Raw genomic sequence first — 15,805 nt, 5'->3', positions numbered from 1 at the left:
TCAAAACAAAAATGCTTGGCAGGAATGAATAGATGGATGGAAAGATGGTTCTTTTAATTGAGAACTGGAAACTCCATTAGAATTTTTTTAAAAAGAAGCTGCGTTTTGTTCTACTGCTGGCTGTTAAGTACAAAAAGTGGAAGAAACGATATGTTAAGGGCATATATCAAACCCATAAAGAAGAATAGGCATGATAGAGAGACATCAAAAGGTCTTTTGGTTCCAACCCTGTTTCCTCTTGGGCCTGCCAAGGTGCCCACATTCCTGTCATTATATTTCCTCTTTAGGGGCTTTCTGTTTTAATAGAGCTAATGCTTTATATTACCTGGGAGGGGTAACTCATTAGTTACCTAGTAACAGGATTTGATTATTTCATTACATTCATTGCTACCCTGCAGGCTGTGGAATTAAGGGCCTGAAATATAGGATGAGTATGCTTTGTTGGGAGCAGAGGGCTAAGATTACTTCCTTACTTAATGATGCATGTTGAATAGCCCTAGGGAAAGCACAGGACAGGAGGAAGTATCTGGGTATAGATGGAAACTGAATAGTAAGTTGTTTTTGCTTTATAATTTTCTATGAATTAAAATAGATCACTCCATAATACTCTACCAAAATAAGAATGATGCTAGAGAGAGAGTAGAGATCAAGAGTGAACTCTTTGGATGCAAACTATGTTGGATTTAAGACCTAGCTTAAACAACTTCTAGTTGTATGGTTTTGAAGAAATCACTTAAATGTTCTGTGCCTCAGCTTCCTTGTCTCATAGGTGGTAATATCTTTCTCGGGCTTGTTGTAGGACTTGGAATTTTCAAAGTGGTCAGCACAATGTCTATTTTTTTGCAAAACAGTCATTTTGTCTGATAAGTAGAACGTACTTCAGGGTGGTATGACTATCTGTCTCCACCTCTTTGTTGCTTGGTTTGCTCATTAACTTTCATAAGGTATTTATCTTTATTCAGATGGTCTTTCTTCAGTGGCCACTAGGTTTTTAGGTTGGACTGTATGCACTGTCTTTTTAATGTGTCCTTGTGCATAGTTCACAGTGCTTAGGGAAACCCTAATAAGTTCACAGCATATCTTGATCAAAGGAGAGATTTCAAACCCAAAAACAATGGCTTTTGGATTAACTGTGGCATTATTTCCCCTTTTTAAAATCACTACCACAATAATAAAAAAGTCTTTTGTGTGTGTTATCTTATTACCTGTCTATGACATGGCTAGAATACATGAGATATTTACTTAGTATATAGGAATGTGGAAGAGATAAGTGAGGTAGATTTTGTGGGACTCCCTGGATGGCTTTAAAGCTCAGGAATACATTTTGACAATGGCTGATAGGCATGCAGCCACATTGAATGTGACAGACAAATTCACCTTCTTCCCTTTTCATGTATCCAACACTGGTTTTGGTGTCCTGAAATGACTATAACACATAAGGTATTATTGGTGGCCTCAATTTGCATCAGATTGAGCATAGAAGTTGAGAAAGTGATTCATGAATCTATTAGATACAAAGTGCTAGGAGTTATATGAGAGAGTGGTACAGGCTTGAAGCCTTGATTTTGTTTGGATACCCACAGGGTATTTAAGATATTTAAGCTATATGCATATTGAGTGTTGGGAACAAATAGAAGGACATAAAGCTAATAAAAAATCCAGATCCAGAAGTAGGAATAAATGTGATAAATGTCCTCTAAATGTGCAGAGGACAATAAGGGAATTGAATTGACAAGAGCAGAAAAGGCCTAAAAAAGAGCAGTGGAAAATACTACCCTAAAGCATGCATATGGAAGTTCCAAGAGGTCTTGAAAGACAGGTTGTGAACTTTAATTTTACATAATCAGTCACGGGGAAACATTGTATACTGGCAAATGGGGGTTAATAGGTTTGGAACCAAAAAGCAGTGTTGGTAGAGAGATTTGGTAAAAGGCTATAACAATGATAAAGGGCTTGACATGGACATGGTGTTTAGCAACATAACATCACTCTTTCCTCAGAGCTTGTTAGAAATGTCCCATCTAGGACCTAATGCCCATACTATCTACTGCAGCATAAACTACTGCAAAATTTGGTAGGTTAAAATAACAGATATTATTTCACAGTTTATGTGATCAGGTATCCAGGAGGGGCTTTCCAGGGTGGTCCTCTCATGGGGTTGTGGTCTAGATTTTGACTAGAGCTGGAATAACTGAAAGATTAGATAAGAGCTAAAGGAGCTTTCAAGCTCACTCATGTCATTTTTGGTAAGAAGTTTCAGTTTCCATTAGATATTGGCTAGAAGCATCAATTTGTCTCTATCTTAGCTTTCCCATAGGCTCCCTAAATGACTTTTCAATACTTCTTCAGCGTCAGTAATTTGAACTTGAGACACACACACACACACACACACACACACACACACACACACACAGAGAGAGAGAGAGAGAGAGAGAGAGAGAGAGAGAGAGAGAGAGACTGAGCCAGTGTAGTCTAAGATGAAATCCACCTTGTCTTCTGTATATTTTCTTGATGATGCAGTCAATACAATCCTGATATAGTGTGGGAAACTTCATAGGAAGAGAAAATAAAGAGATAGAGTTATTAGCAGCCATATTCTAGGCTGGTTGTTATAGTCCCTGTGAATCTTGGCCATTTAGGAAATCTGTCTTAAAATTAGAGCAGCTGTGATTTCCTGAAGGAGACCATCATAAGACTGGTTCCACTGGTGGAGGAGGGGCCATAGAATGCTCACTGGACACTATACAGGCAGTGCAGAAATACTCTATAAAGTATGTGATGGTCCTTCCATCATGAAGAATATATAAGTCAGTAGTTCTTAACCCATGGATCATGACCCTTTCCAAGTCTTTCACTGGGTTTTTATATCAGATGTCTTGCTTACCAAATAGTCACATTACTATTCCTAGAAGGAACAAAATTATAGTCATGAATTAACAATGAGATAATTTTATAGTTGGGGGTCACCACAACCTGAGGTGTTAAAGTATCACAGCATTAGGAAGATCGAGAACAACTGATTATAATAAAGTTGTTAACAAGTTGTATGGTGGTATTATTTCTCTTAATTTTCCTGTGTCCCTTTTTTGGATTTTCTCACCAATGATCCTATAAGTAAGTCCAATAAAACTTATTGGTTCATCAAACTAGTTTTGAGTGGAATTTCTTTGCTCTGATCTTGGTGCCTTATCTGGGTAAATGTTCACATCTTCCCAGGAAAGTTGCACACCATCGATTCAAGATACACATTTTAGCATCTTCTTCAGGTGATACATATGTATAGTATATACATCAAAGGTTGAGGTCGGCTACCCAAGGCCAATATATCTTTAATTGCAAATAATGGGGAAAGGACATATAAGGATAAATTCATAGATGCCATAGATTGAGCGATGGTGATGGGATAGCTAAAGCCACAGATCAAGTTTCTATATTATGAAATTAGAAAAAGGAAAGACTAGATGGCATTCTTATTTTATAACTTTTTGAGTTTCAGGTCATGGGATATCTTTGAAAATTTGAAGATGTAGCATTTTTATTGGCTATTTTATTTACATTTTAGATGTTATCTCCTTACCCCTTTCTCCCACCCCCTGCCCAGGAACTCCCTATCCCATCTCCCCTCCTCCTGCTTCTATGACGATGTGCTTCCACCTACCCCCCTGCCACCTCCCCACCCTCAAATTCATCCCCACTGGGTGTCCAGCCTTCATGGGACCAAGCATCTCCTTTCCCACCTATGCTGACAAGGCCATCCTCCCCTACATATACAGCTGGAGTCATGGGTCCCTTTCTATGTGCTCCCAGGCTGGTGGTTTAGACCTTGGGGAGTTCTGGTTGGTTGATATTGTTGCTCTCCTCAGGGACCACAAACCCTTTCAGCTCCTTCAGTCTTCTCTCTAACTCCTCCATTTGAAACCCCTTGATCAGATCAATGGTTAGCTGTGAGTATCTGCCTCTGAGTCAAACCTGAGATTCCACCTCACACCAGTCAGAATGGCTAAGATCAAAAACTCAGGTGATAGTAGATTCTGGCGAGGATGTGGAGAAAGAAGAACACTCCTCCATTGTTGGTGAGATTGCAAGAGGGTACAACCATTCTGGAAATCAATCTGGCAGTTCCTCAGAAAACTGAACATAGCGTTACCTGAGGACCCAGCTATACCACTCCTGGGCATATACCCAGAAGATGCTCCAACATATAACAAGGACATATGCTCCACCATGTTCATAGAAACCTTATTTATAATAGCCAGGAGCTGGAAAGAACCCAGATATCCTTCAACAGAGGAATGGATACAGGAAATGTGGTACATTTACACAACACAGCATTACTCAGCTATTAAAAACAATGAATTCATGAAATTCTTAGGCAAATGGATGGAACTCAAAAATATCTTCATAAGAATGGTAACCCAATCACAAAAGAACACACATGGTATTCACTCACTGATAATTGGATATTAGCTCAGAAGCTTGAAATACCCAAGATTCAACTCACAGATCATATGAAGCTCATGAGGAAGGAAGACCAAGTGTGGGTGCTTTGGCCCTCCTTAGAAGGAGTAACAAAATACTCATGGGAGCAATTATAGAGACAAAGTGTGGGACAGAAACTGAAGGTGAGGTCGTCTGGAGACCATTCCACCTAGGTATCCATCCCATGTGCAGTCACCAAAGGTAGACACTGATGTGGATAGCGGGAAGTGCATGCTGACAGGAGCCTGATATAGCTGTCTCCTTAGAGGTCTGCCAGAGATGTAGCATTTTTATGGGGTCAGAAGCATAAGACAGATTCAGCAGCAGAGGGGAAACAGTGAAGTAATGGAGTGTAGAAAGCTTAATGCAAATGAAGTGACCGCGGTGCTAGGAAGTAAAGGGTATCAAAATCTGTGAGAAATAATAGTGGAAGTCATGAAAAGCAAAAATAATGAACCAAAATTGAGTATGTGTAGCAAGGAGATGAGCTCAGGGAAGACTAGGTACTGGGAAACACAATTGGGTCCAATAGTAAAAAGGTATTCACTTTTTTCCTTTAGCCAGATACACCTTCTTATGTAACCTCTCAGGAGTCGTATTTGCTATTACATATTTAATGAATATTTAAATATTATATACTTTGTTTCAGACATGGTTCTAAGATTTTAATGTAAATTTATTTATTTTATGTGTATGAGTATTTTGCCTGCACGTGTATGTATGCACTATGTATGTGCCTGATGTCCACCGATGTCAGGCGGCATCAGATCTCCTGAAACTGGTATTATGAATGGCTGTGAACTACCATGTGAGAACTAGAAACCAAACCTCAGTTCTCTGCAAGAGAAACAGTGCTGTTAACTGCAGAGCCATCTTTCCAACCCCTTTGCCAAAATATAAAAATAGAATAACCATTTAAACTCAAAGGAGCCCAATAAGAAATGCATTTTTATTACCTGCAGTTTGTTCACACGGACATTAAGGCTCGAAGAGACCGCAGTTGTTTAGTAATGAAACCACGATTTCAATCCAAGCTGACTAGTTTCAGCTTCTATGCTCTGAATCATTGTGCTTGCACATATCAGGCAGATATATTCTTCAATTTTAGACAATTGATAGCCAACTGTCTACTTTACAATGATTATATTCCTTATTCTTCCACTTAAATTATGTATTTGGAAGACCATGTTTTACTTATAATGCATCCATATTGATAAGACTGGTTTTCCATATCCATGGCTTCCACACACAGATTCAATGAAATATGTATATATGCTACACAATTTTACATAAAATGAGTAATGTTGGATTTAGTATCCATGTAGAATTCTGAAAACAATCCACCAAGGATCCATCCTAGAAGAACAGTTTTATTTGCTTCTACAAAAGTTTATAAACAAGGTCCTGGTTAATTTTGGTGTGTGATATTTTTACTTATTTGCAAATATTTTATAATAACATTCATAAAATTAAAAAAACTAAGTTTTCTATGAATAAGTTAGGTTTAGTTTGTTGCTGCTATAAAAATATTCTGGTTAATGTCTTTATACACTAGTAATCTGCTACACATTGATATTTAAGTAAAATAAATTATTGACTTTGGAATTTCTTGGTCCCAACTAGGTATGTTTTCAATTTTGATAGACTTGTTTTATACATACACATGCTATTGGATTTATATTCCCTTTAAATTATAAGGGACCATCTCTTTATATCCTCATCAATACAATGTGTATTTTCACCATTGCCTGTCTGATAGGTGAAAAGTCATCTCAGTGGGTTTTGAAATTTCCATTCCCTCTTATTATGGACAAAGCCACTCAGTGGGTGGGGGTTTAGAATATTCACAGTGCATAGGGAGGACCACTGCCCCTGGTATCAGTCTGCCATGGTTTAAATCATAGATGTAAACAACATCAAAAAGTAGCATCTTAAAGAAATGCTGTGACCATTCTCCCAGGGCCTCGATCAACAATTACTGCTTTGCTTTATCTAATCTGCTGCAGCCCTTTTCTAATGTAGCTTGATGGGCTCTAGCTGTCTTTGGTTACAATGAACACCTGGTAGATTTGAGCTTTTGCTATTACTATTGCTTAGCTACAAAGAATGCTTCTTGCATAGGAATGGACATGCTACTACCAGCAGAGGAAACATAACCTGCAGCCTTTTTTTTTTGGTATCGGAAATTTACAGACTATGAAGAGCAAATCTAACCCAATGAATCAAACAGATAAGCAACTAACTAAAATAATATGTGGCAGAGGCAGTATAAAACATGCATGAGCTAAATTATTTACTAATATATGCTTTTCAAAATGTTTGTCACTCACTCCTGAGTCTAAATTTGTTGGTTATCCTGTAAAAACAATATTCAGCTTGCCAGTAACAAAATTATCTATCCATTACACGTCAATGTAATTTCAATGCATTGGCATAGAACTGAATCCTCTTGGCTCATTCTCCACCACGTGGTGGCTCTCATCCTTGTTTCATGTGACATCTGATGGGAATGTAAAGATGCACAAGAAAATTTCCCTTGCATGACTTTGAAGCAGAATTTGTGGACAGGAATCCCATGGAGCTTTTGACAACAGACTTTTCAAGCTGCGACTCAACACTATTATAAGCTTGGTTAGAATAAATAAGAAGTACCTAGATGGCAATTTAATTTGAAAATAACTATTTTATTTTTGTTGGTTTTCTTCTAAGTTCACACAAATCCCTACTTTCTATTGCATTTCCCCTCTCTGTGGGTGCATAGGTATGTACTTTGATGATACTGAGAAGGTTGGAACCTCTTCCATGCATAGATGAACTCACACGATCATAAAGTATAAAAGTTTTTATGGTTTATATGATACTTTAATTGTAGGGACATTGGAGACAACTTGAAACATATCATTCATCATGCACATAATCAGACAACTGAACCTAGGCTTTCATTTGACACATGAAGTAACTAGGGTTCTGAAAGGTTTAATGGCATGCCTGTGCTCACACAGTCAAGAAGGGACAGAATTATAGAGTCTGGGTCTCTGGAGAGTCAGACCACACAACTCTGCTTATTGGGTCATTCTATTAGAAATGTTAAGTGTTTTCTCTGCTATACACCTCTTCTCTCATTTTGGGGGTCACTAAAAGCATGGAAGGTTGGAAAATAAATGTAGAAGCAAAATCATCCTGGCTTGTTTTCTTCCAATCCGAGTAAAAATTGTGCCTGTCTACATTATCACTTTCTCTCTCCTCTGTGGTAAAGAAAAATAGTCCATTAAATTTTATTCTTTTGCCTTACTTGCCTTATTATACTGGAATTGTTCATGCTGCTCATTTTATAGTTTTATTTGAGGAGCTAATGTTACTGTTGATTTTTATTGATGGGCTGTATTTCTTTTTCTTTACGAAGTTGTTCCTCAGTGTCAAGAGAGTTGGCATGGGGTTTGGTTCTAAGACTGGGTAGTGATACTAAGAAAAAGTTCCTTGTATAAAATGTCATGTTGCTTGCATATAAAGGGATCATAGCCTTCAAGATACTTCAAATCATCTTCAGATTGGATTCCTTATACTAATAGCATGTGAATTCTATGTAAACAGTTGTTAGGCTGTATTATTTAGAGAATGGTGACAAGAATAAGGTGGCTTTATAAGTTCAATATGGATCTAAATTTTATGAAATATTTCTGATCTGTGATTGATAGAATGTGGAACAAATGGATGTGGAGGACTAACTGTACCTCATAATTTACAATCTCACTGATATTTAATGAGTTAGATTTCTTCTCTTGTGATAGGAAATCCTGGGTCTGTTAATCTTAGTGTAAGTATCTGTTGTCAAGTAGGGTCTATGGCTTTTATCCTTCATATCCAGGTCTTGACTCCTTCATCTTCTTTCAGCTTTAATTTAGACAGTCTCTCTTTATTTCACCTTCCCTTTTCTCTCATTGCTTACTTCTCTTTAGAAATATGCTTTAACAACTTACAAGCAAGTTCTAATCAAGAATTCCTTTGTTCTCAAATGGGAAGATAAACAATTCAGAGTGTCTACTTCACTTTAGAAGCTACTTGTTTATCCTTTCACATCTGTAGAGATCTAAAAGAAAATTCTTTTTGTTTTTTTCTTCTAGCAGATTCAAGTAGTATTTCACAAGGTGAAACTTTCCTTAGAGCACCAGAGTTTAACTGAAGTAAAAGATTCTCCTTTGCTCAAACCTATGAGAATATCCAGGGTTGAATCTAGAGAACTCTTCAAAATTTGAGCAAGGGTTCTTAAAGCTTTTGGTATTTCAGCTCCAATCACAAGTTTTTCAGAGAATACTTTGCATTTGCTTTACCTTAACAAAGATTATCAATGATTTGAAATAACTACATGTGTTGAACAGAGATTAGTATAAATTAATGAAGTACTTCAGTACATTTGTTTTGGTTTGGAGTCTTTAAAAAGGCCATTTAAACTTTGATAAGTTATTCTTGAGTTTTATAAATGGTTAGGGGACTGCAGATTTGAATAGATTAAGCTTACCTCACATTTTCATTTTTACAGCAGGCACCAATTTTGTGTGGGAAGGTTCTAGACTAATTGGTCTGTCCTGTAAGCTAGCTCAACCTTTATATTACAGTTGATGCTATTGTCATGTGCAAGTAAGTCCTAACACCCGGCCCCAAAAGGGGAAACACATTCCTCAAGGCACCAAAGAGAGATGCTGTGGATTTCGCAGAAAAATAATAGATCCTACAAAATATGGAGAGAGGCAGAATTTTATTTCCAAAGAAGCAAGATTTGCCTCTGGATATGTCTGCTTAGCCTCTTGGGGTTTGTTTTTGTTTGGATTTGTTTTATTTTGTTTGACTTTTCATTTAACATACATTGATATGGTGCTCCCTCTGCTCAAGCACTGCCTTTTGTCCTGTGCCTCCCAAGGCTCTTTGCTTTACAATCTCTTTAGTTAAAGTGAGAGGCATGAAGGTTGGTTTATGCCTTCTTTGTAGCTCCTGCTGCTGCTGATCACTGGGTTCACTTTGCTTCACTTCCCCTGCCCATTTCTTGGACACTTAGCAAGATCAAATCCACCTCCCTTACAACTCAGAGCTCTGAAAGGTGGCAGTATCTTTAACCAAGTATTAGGGATATGCTGAGTAAACATGTATGTGCAGTGGCTAACGAGAGTGAGCTTGTGGGGTACCTTGGTGTTTGCCACTAACATATATACGTTTAGAAAGTTGAGGGTCCTGAATGGAGACATTATTTATGACTTGTATAAAGTATGGTAGGGTGTCATGGCCTTAAAAATTAGCTATGGCCCTGGCATTTTTAATTTTTAGAGCTTTGATGTCCTGTAGATAATATTTAGGCCAGTAATTCTTACTTAGCTTTTAGATTTTCTACAGCTAAGCATTCTGATAATCAGAAAAGTCTTTAAAATAGGTGTTCCACTGATTATTTTTAGTGGGCTATTTTCACATTTATTTATACAATTGAGCAACTGAATCAGGTTCCCAACATAGTCAATGGTAAGTCCTGTACCTGCTTCCTGTTATATGTTTTCTTAATATTCCTTCTACACACATCCATTAACTATGCCAAGAGTGCTGTTCTATCAGAACATTGCTCTACTCAGTGCAAAAGTAAAATTGATGTACCAAATACATATCCTATGCTAATCTCTTACTTCTCCCAGACAAGAATTCTCAGTATAATCTAAGTATATACTATTTCCCCCAAAGGCCTATCTTAATTATTGAATCATTATCTCTCTACTTTCTTCTATAATATCAAGTGTTTAGATACTTGGCAAGCTTATGCTAAAAGAATTCATGGTGTTGGTGCTATTTGGTCTTTAATTCTAGTGTGAGTTTTTCATACATATGGATATGCTGGTCTAATTTGGGAGAGACTCTTCAGTTTAGAAACACAGAGATACTGAGTTTGAGGCCAGCCTGATCTACATAGGGCCACATAGAAAGAACCTTTCTTAAGAAAGAAAGCAAAACAAAAACAGAAGGTCAGAGGAAAGGCCTTGCTCTAGCAAAGTATAATGAGTGCTTGATGTCAGAAATAGAAAAGCATGCCAGTGTATCTTTCCACAGTGCCAGAACTTATTGGATAACAATACAATTACAAGATTGGGTACTTCCAATAGCAACAATTTGCTATGAAGTCCTTCTTGTAAAACAAACAAACAAACCAACTTTAATGAGAAGGGCAAGGTCTTTTAGTCTTTTTGATCTTAATTACTTTTTTTTTTTTTTTTTGGTTTTTCAAGACAGGGTTTCTCTGTGTAGCTCTGGCTGTCCTGGAACTCACTCTGTAGACCAGGCTGGTCTTGAACTCAGAAATCCGCCTGCTTCTGCCTCCCAAGTGCTGGGATTTAAGGCGTGCACCACCACCGCCCGACTCTTGATCTTAATTACTAATAGCAACTCTCATATTATAGACACATTGTATATCATACAATCTCTCTTTGTGTCAGTGTTTGTGTGCTTGTGTGTGCGCATGCATGTGTGAATGTGTAGGTTTCTAAGAGTCTAAAAAGGCTAAAGCAGAGTTCAAGAAAGTTCAAAGAAGCCCCAAAGGCAGAAATTCATAAGGATGGAAAAATAGAAAAGTATCATCTACCTTGCTGGGGTCTGTTGGATCTCTGTTGTTGCTTCTTCCACTGCTGTCTCTAGCACCACCTCAATGGAGTCAAGTTGCAGGGTCACAGCTGAGGTGCAGGAGTGAAATATGAAACCTTGAAGGCTCTAAAAGCACAAAGCAGGATCAGGATCAGGCAAGCAAAAGGTCAACAGATGGCCAGCGGATGTAGATGGGTAAATGGGAAGATGAACATATGACCATTCAGATAGGCAATATCAACTTTGAGAACCAAACCAAGCTGAAGCCCCTGAATTGGTCCAGAATTCTTTCTCAGTTTCTTGACTAGCATACCGGGTGGTGTGAAAAGAGGTTTGTGGGGCCATCACCTTTAGAGTGTTAGATGTCCTTTTTAGGTGGTTCAGGGGAAGGATTTTCCCTCTTTTCTTGGTCATTTATGTCTGATAAGTTGCAAGGAATGTCTTCTTCTGATGCCATTTTAATACATGTACGTGTTCCTGAAGGCCCAATTAACATTGACAAAATTTATACCATGGTGCCAATTATATATGTAGGAATAAGTTCTTCATCAGCCTGCGTTTCCTGGATGTTGCTAGATGGTATTGTTCACATGTTCACCATGGCGCAAAGTTGTCCTTAAAATGCAGTCAAATAGTTCTTGTAAAATGAATTCTCTCAGGTCAAGGACAGTCTGAAAGATCTGAAAAATCGTTGTTATACACAATGTGAAATAACTTAGTGCAGGACATAGCCAATTTCAAAATAAGGCAAAAGAAAAAGACTTAGTTTATAGAAAATCCGTTTTTTCCCATATAAAATAGGGGAACTGTCTCACTGTTCTCCTATTGGCAAATAGATATATACTATTCCAAAGAGAAGAAATATTAGTGCACTTTTCATCTACCTACCAAGTTACTAAGGCTTTTAGTTCTATTTCCTCAATACATTTTCTTTTAATAGTTGCACAACATTGGTTATTCTTTGGCATAAACCTAAACAGTGGCAAAGATAACTCAGTAGTTCTGTTTCCCCACAACAATCTTTCCCTTTGCTCCACTATAGTCTTTTCTGCAAAGAACATAGAATGCTGCAAAATGTTTACTAAAAAGTGAATGGGATGCTACAAATTTAACGTTCCTCTATGTAATTGTGATTGGGTCTATTCATGTTCAAAACTATTCTATAACTCCAAGTTACCTTCTGAAATGGGTTCAAATTCCATGAGCCACTATCCCTATATTTCTTGATTTCTCTCCCATTGTGCTCTAAAATGAACTCAATATTTTTACCTTGCTCAGAATTTATCCTTTTGGATTCATTTGTAGCTTCTATGTGTCTACCCATGTCCTACTCTACCCTTCCATTTATTTTCTTCTGGGCAAATCTTATTCATGATTGAAGATCTATCTAAAAGGCTTTCATAATATTATATGAAATTGCTACTTCCTCTTAAACAATACAGGTTTTTATCATTGCTGTTACTTGCCCACCAGAACAGATGGTAAGTCCTTATAGTTGAAATTATCATATACTTTGCATTCGGGGCACAAACATGAACTAGAATTTACAGGAAGATTCTTCCCTGATGGCTAACAGCCATTATCCTGGGATGTGCTATTGAGGGTTTGAGGGGAAAAATCCATCAATGACCATTCTCAGTTGTGAACCATGTGTGGTAAAATGTTGATGTGCAAGTGAAGATATGCCCACTATTGCAATAGTTGCAAGGCTGTTTGGGGATAACCAGCTGCTTTTCTAGTGTCTTTTGAGCTCATGACATCGGATAGAATTCATGTCTAGGACTGTAAATCTGATTTTAAAAGCCTCTGCCTGGAGAAGATACATGCTTTAGGGGAGAATATATTGCTGATGCTTTGCTAAATGGACATGAAGTCAAACTGCTCTTCAATATTTATGTTTATACCAATGGTCCAGTGCTGTTCTCAGCCCAAGTCAGAGTTTCTTTTGTAGTAGGTAAAGGTTAATTCAGAAACACATGAGTGCTTAAAATACTGAAAATAAGTTATTGTTGAGTGCTCAGCCCTAAGTGAGGCATCTACAATAGCCCCTTCAAAGCTCAGGGAAGTTGGTGGAAGACAGGGTGAGAAGATTGCAAGAGCTGGAGGAGAGGAAAGAGCTCTTTGCAAACCTTTCTTCTAGATACAACACATCTATTGCAATCATGAAGACATGGCACCTGAGGATACTTGCGTCAGACCCCGTGTACACACAGAGAAGATATGAAAGTAGAAGATGAACAGTTGGGAAGAAAGAGTCATCAAGAGTGAGAGAGGGATATAAACAAAAGAAATGAAGTGGCACAGTATGATTATAACACATTGAACACATGTATGAAATTGACAAAAATGAGAAAGAAAATATTCATCCCTTTCCACTTCTCCCTGCCCAATCTTTGTTCATGATATTTTATCCTATGGCATATATTCCCACCTGAAGTGAATTTTGCTTGTTTAATTATTGTGAACTTATAGAATTTATATTTCATGAAATCAGGGCCCTTTAAAGTCTTTTTTCTGTTACATCCTACTATGTAATAGGTTCTCCATAAACACTTTTGAATGAATTTCACTTATCATGAAATCATACTGAATATTTTAGCTGGAAGCTAATTCACTCTTCAGTGACAACGTTTAGCATTCTTTATGTTGTGTGCTTCATGTACCCCATATTATATCTGGCTACTTTTATATACCTACACATGTCTGTAAGAGCAATGAGGCTGAGAGCGTTATTGCTGACATGATAAAGCATGCAATTTGGATCATGAAATGCTATCTTACTTCCATACCATGATTAAAATTTAAAAAGAAACAAACTTCCCGTAACTTTTCCATAGAGGTCCCTGGGTTCAGTCCAATGGTTAGCTGTAAGTATCTGCATCTGTCTCAGTCAGCTGCTGGTAGAGCCCCTCATAGGATGGCCATGCTAGGCTCCTGTCTGCAAGCACCATATGGCATCAGTAATAGTGTTGGTGTTTGGTGCCTGTGCATGGGATGGATCCCAAGTTGGGACGGTCTCTGGATGGCCTTTCCTTTAGTCTCAGCTCCATTTTTGTCCTTGCATTTCCTTTAGACAGGAACAATTCTGGGTCAGAAATATTGAAATGGGTAGATGGCCCCATGCCTCAATTGGGGGCCATGTCTACCTACTAGAAGTAGTTTCTTCAGGTTCAATTTTCCCACTGTTGGACATTTTACTAAGGTCATCCTCATTGAGTCATGAGAGCCTCTCATATCCCAGGTCTCTGGGGCTTTCTAGAGGTTTCCTGGTCCCCACCTCCATGCTGCTGCATATTTCTATTCATTCTCCTGGCCCTTCTCCTGTCCCCCCCATACCTAATTTTGCCCCCTTTCCCTTCCTCCTCTCCAGTCCCAGCCAGGTCTCTCTCTCTGCCTCCACTGATTTTTTTGTTCCCCCTTCTAAGTGAAATTGAAGCATCCACACTTGGGTCTTCCTTCTTGTTAAGCTTCATTCAGTCTGTGAGTTGTATCATGAGTTCTGTCTTAAGAAGCAGGCATTAACTTAATCCCAGTGTGACTTGGTCACTGGTCATTTCCATAACAGTCATATCACACACACACACACACACACACACACACACACACACACCTACAGTATCAGGTTTTCATATGGTTTTGGATTTAGTTGCCCTCTCCAAAAGAGTATGTCTCAGTTGTTATTGGAGTGGATATTTGAAATGTCTCTCTTCCTTCCCTCGTATATTCCATGAGTATGGCTTCTGACAAAACACTACCCATCTTTCTCCTCTAAAGCACGTTTGTTCTCAAGTTATAGTGATTTCCCATCATAAACTAAGATGGTGATTCTATTTTGTATTTAAAAAGGCTTATCTTTGTCTGCTTAACTTAATTAAATAAGCCCACGTTAATCAACCTTTAGAGACAGATGTTACCTTGGAAGGCTAATTGTTACTATTTCTGTCTTTCCCTATACATGTGACCAATATTTATTTTTGAAAAAACTTTTATCCATTAATTTGTGTGTGTGTGTGTGTGTGTGTGTGTGTGTGTGTGTGAACTGTGCGCATTTTATTTCAGGATATGTTGAGTTTTTTCTTTTTTTTAGAATTTTTGTAAAATTGGGGTGGGGAACACTGGACTTAATGCCTTCACAAACCTCCATTCACTAATTAATGACTTTGAACTCTTGCTAGGTATTCGCATTGTGCAAAATATCAGGTTGTAGAAATTCAACACAATTCTTAGGTGAAGACAGTCTATCTAGTTATTATGTGTATAGGGAGAGAAATAGGAAAGTGGACAATGAGACTGTGGAGGGATGACGGGGACAAGAATGAGAACCACAAGTAGCAGCAGGGTTTCAGCATGTTATTAAATGGTACTTGGTGCCCCAAAGCATTTATACATATAGGGGACACTTCAAGACATGTCTCGCCTAGTTAGTTTTCATGAAGCTAACCACACACTCTCTCTAGATGACCCTAGTGACCAATGGCACAGATCTGTGAGATGGCTGGCCAGAGTTCAGAGGTCAGTCAATGACTGTGGAAGAAAGCAGAGCTAATTGGCCCACATGGGCTTCAAATTGGCAAGCATGGCCTCGTTAGCACTGTGCTCCTCCCTTCTGTATGCTCTGCCTACTTCCTTTACTTCCCAAAGGGACCTTTTGAATCCAGGTATCATTGGTCAGCTTTTTGCTTGCTGGGTTTTACAAGCATACCTGAGAATATTCTGT

Source organism: Arvicanthis niloticus, chromosome X (assembly GCF_011762505.2).
Source record: "Arvicanthis niloticus isolate mArvNil1 chromosome X, mArvNil1.pat.X, whole genome shotgun sequence".
Lineage (NCBI taxonomy): Eukaryota > Metazoa > Chordata > Mammalia > Rodentia > Muridae > Arvicanthis > Arvicanthis niloticus.
Note: the sequence above shows the minus strand (reverse complement) of the source record.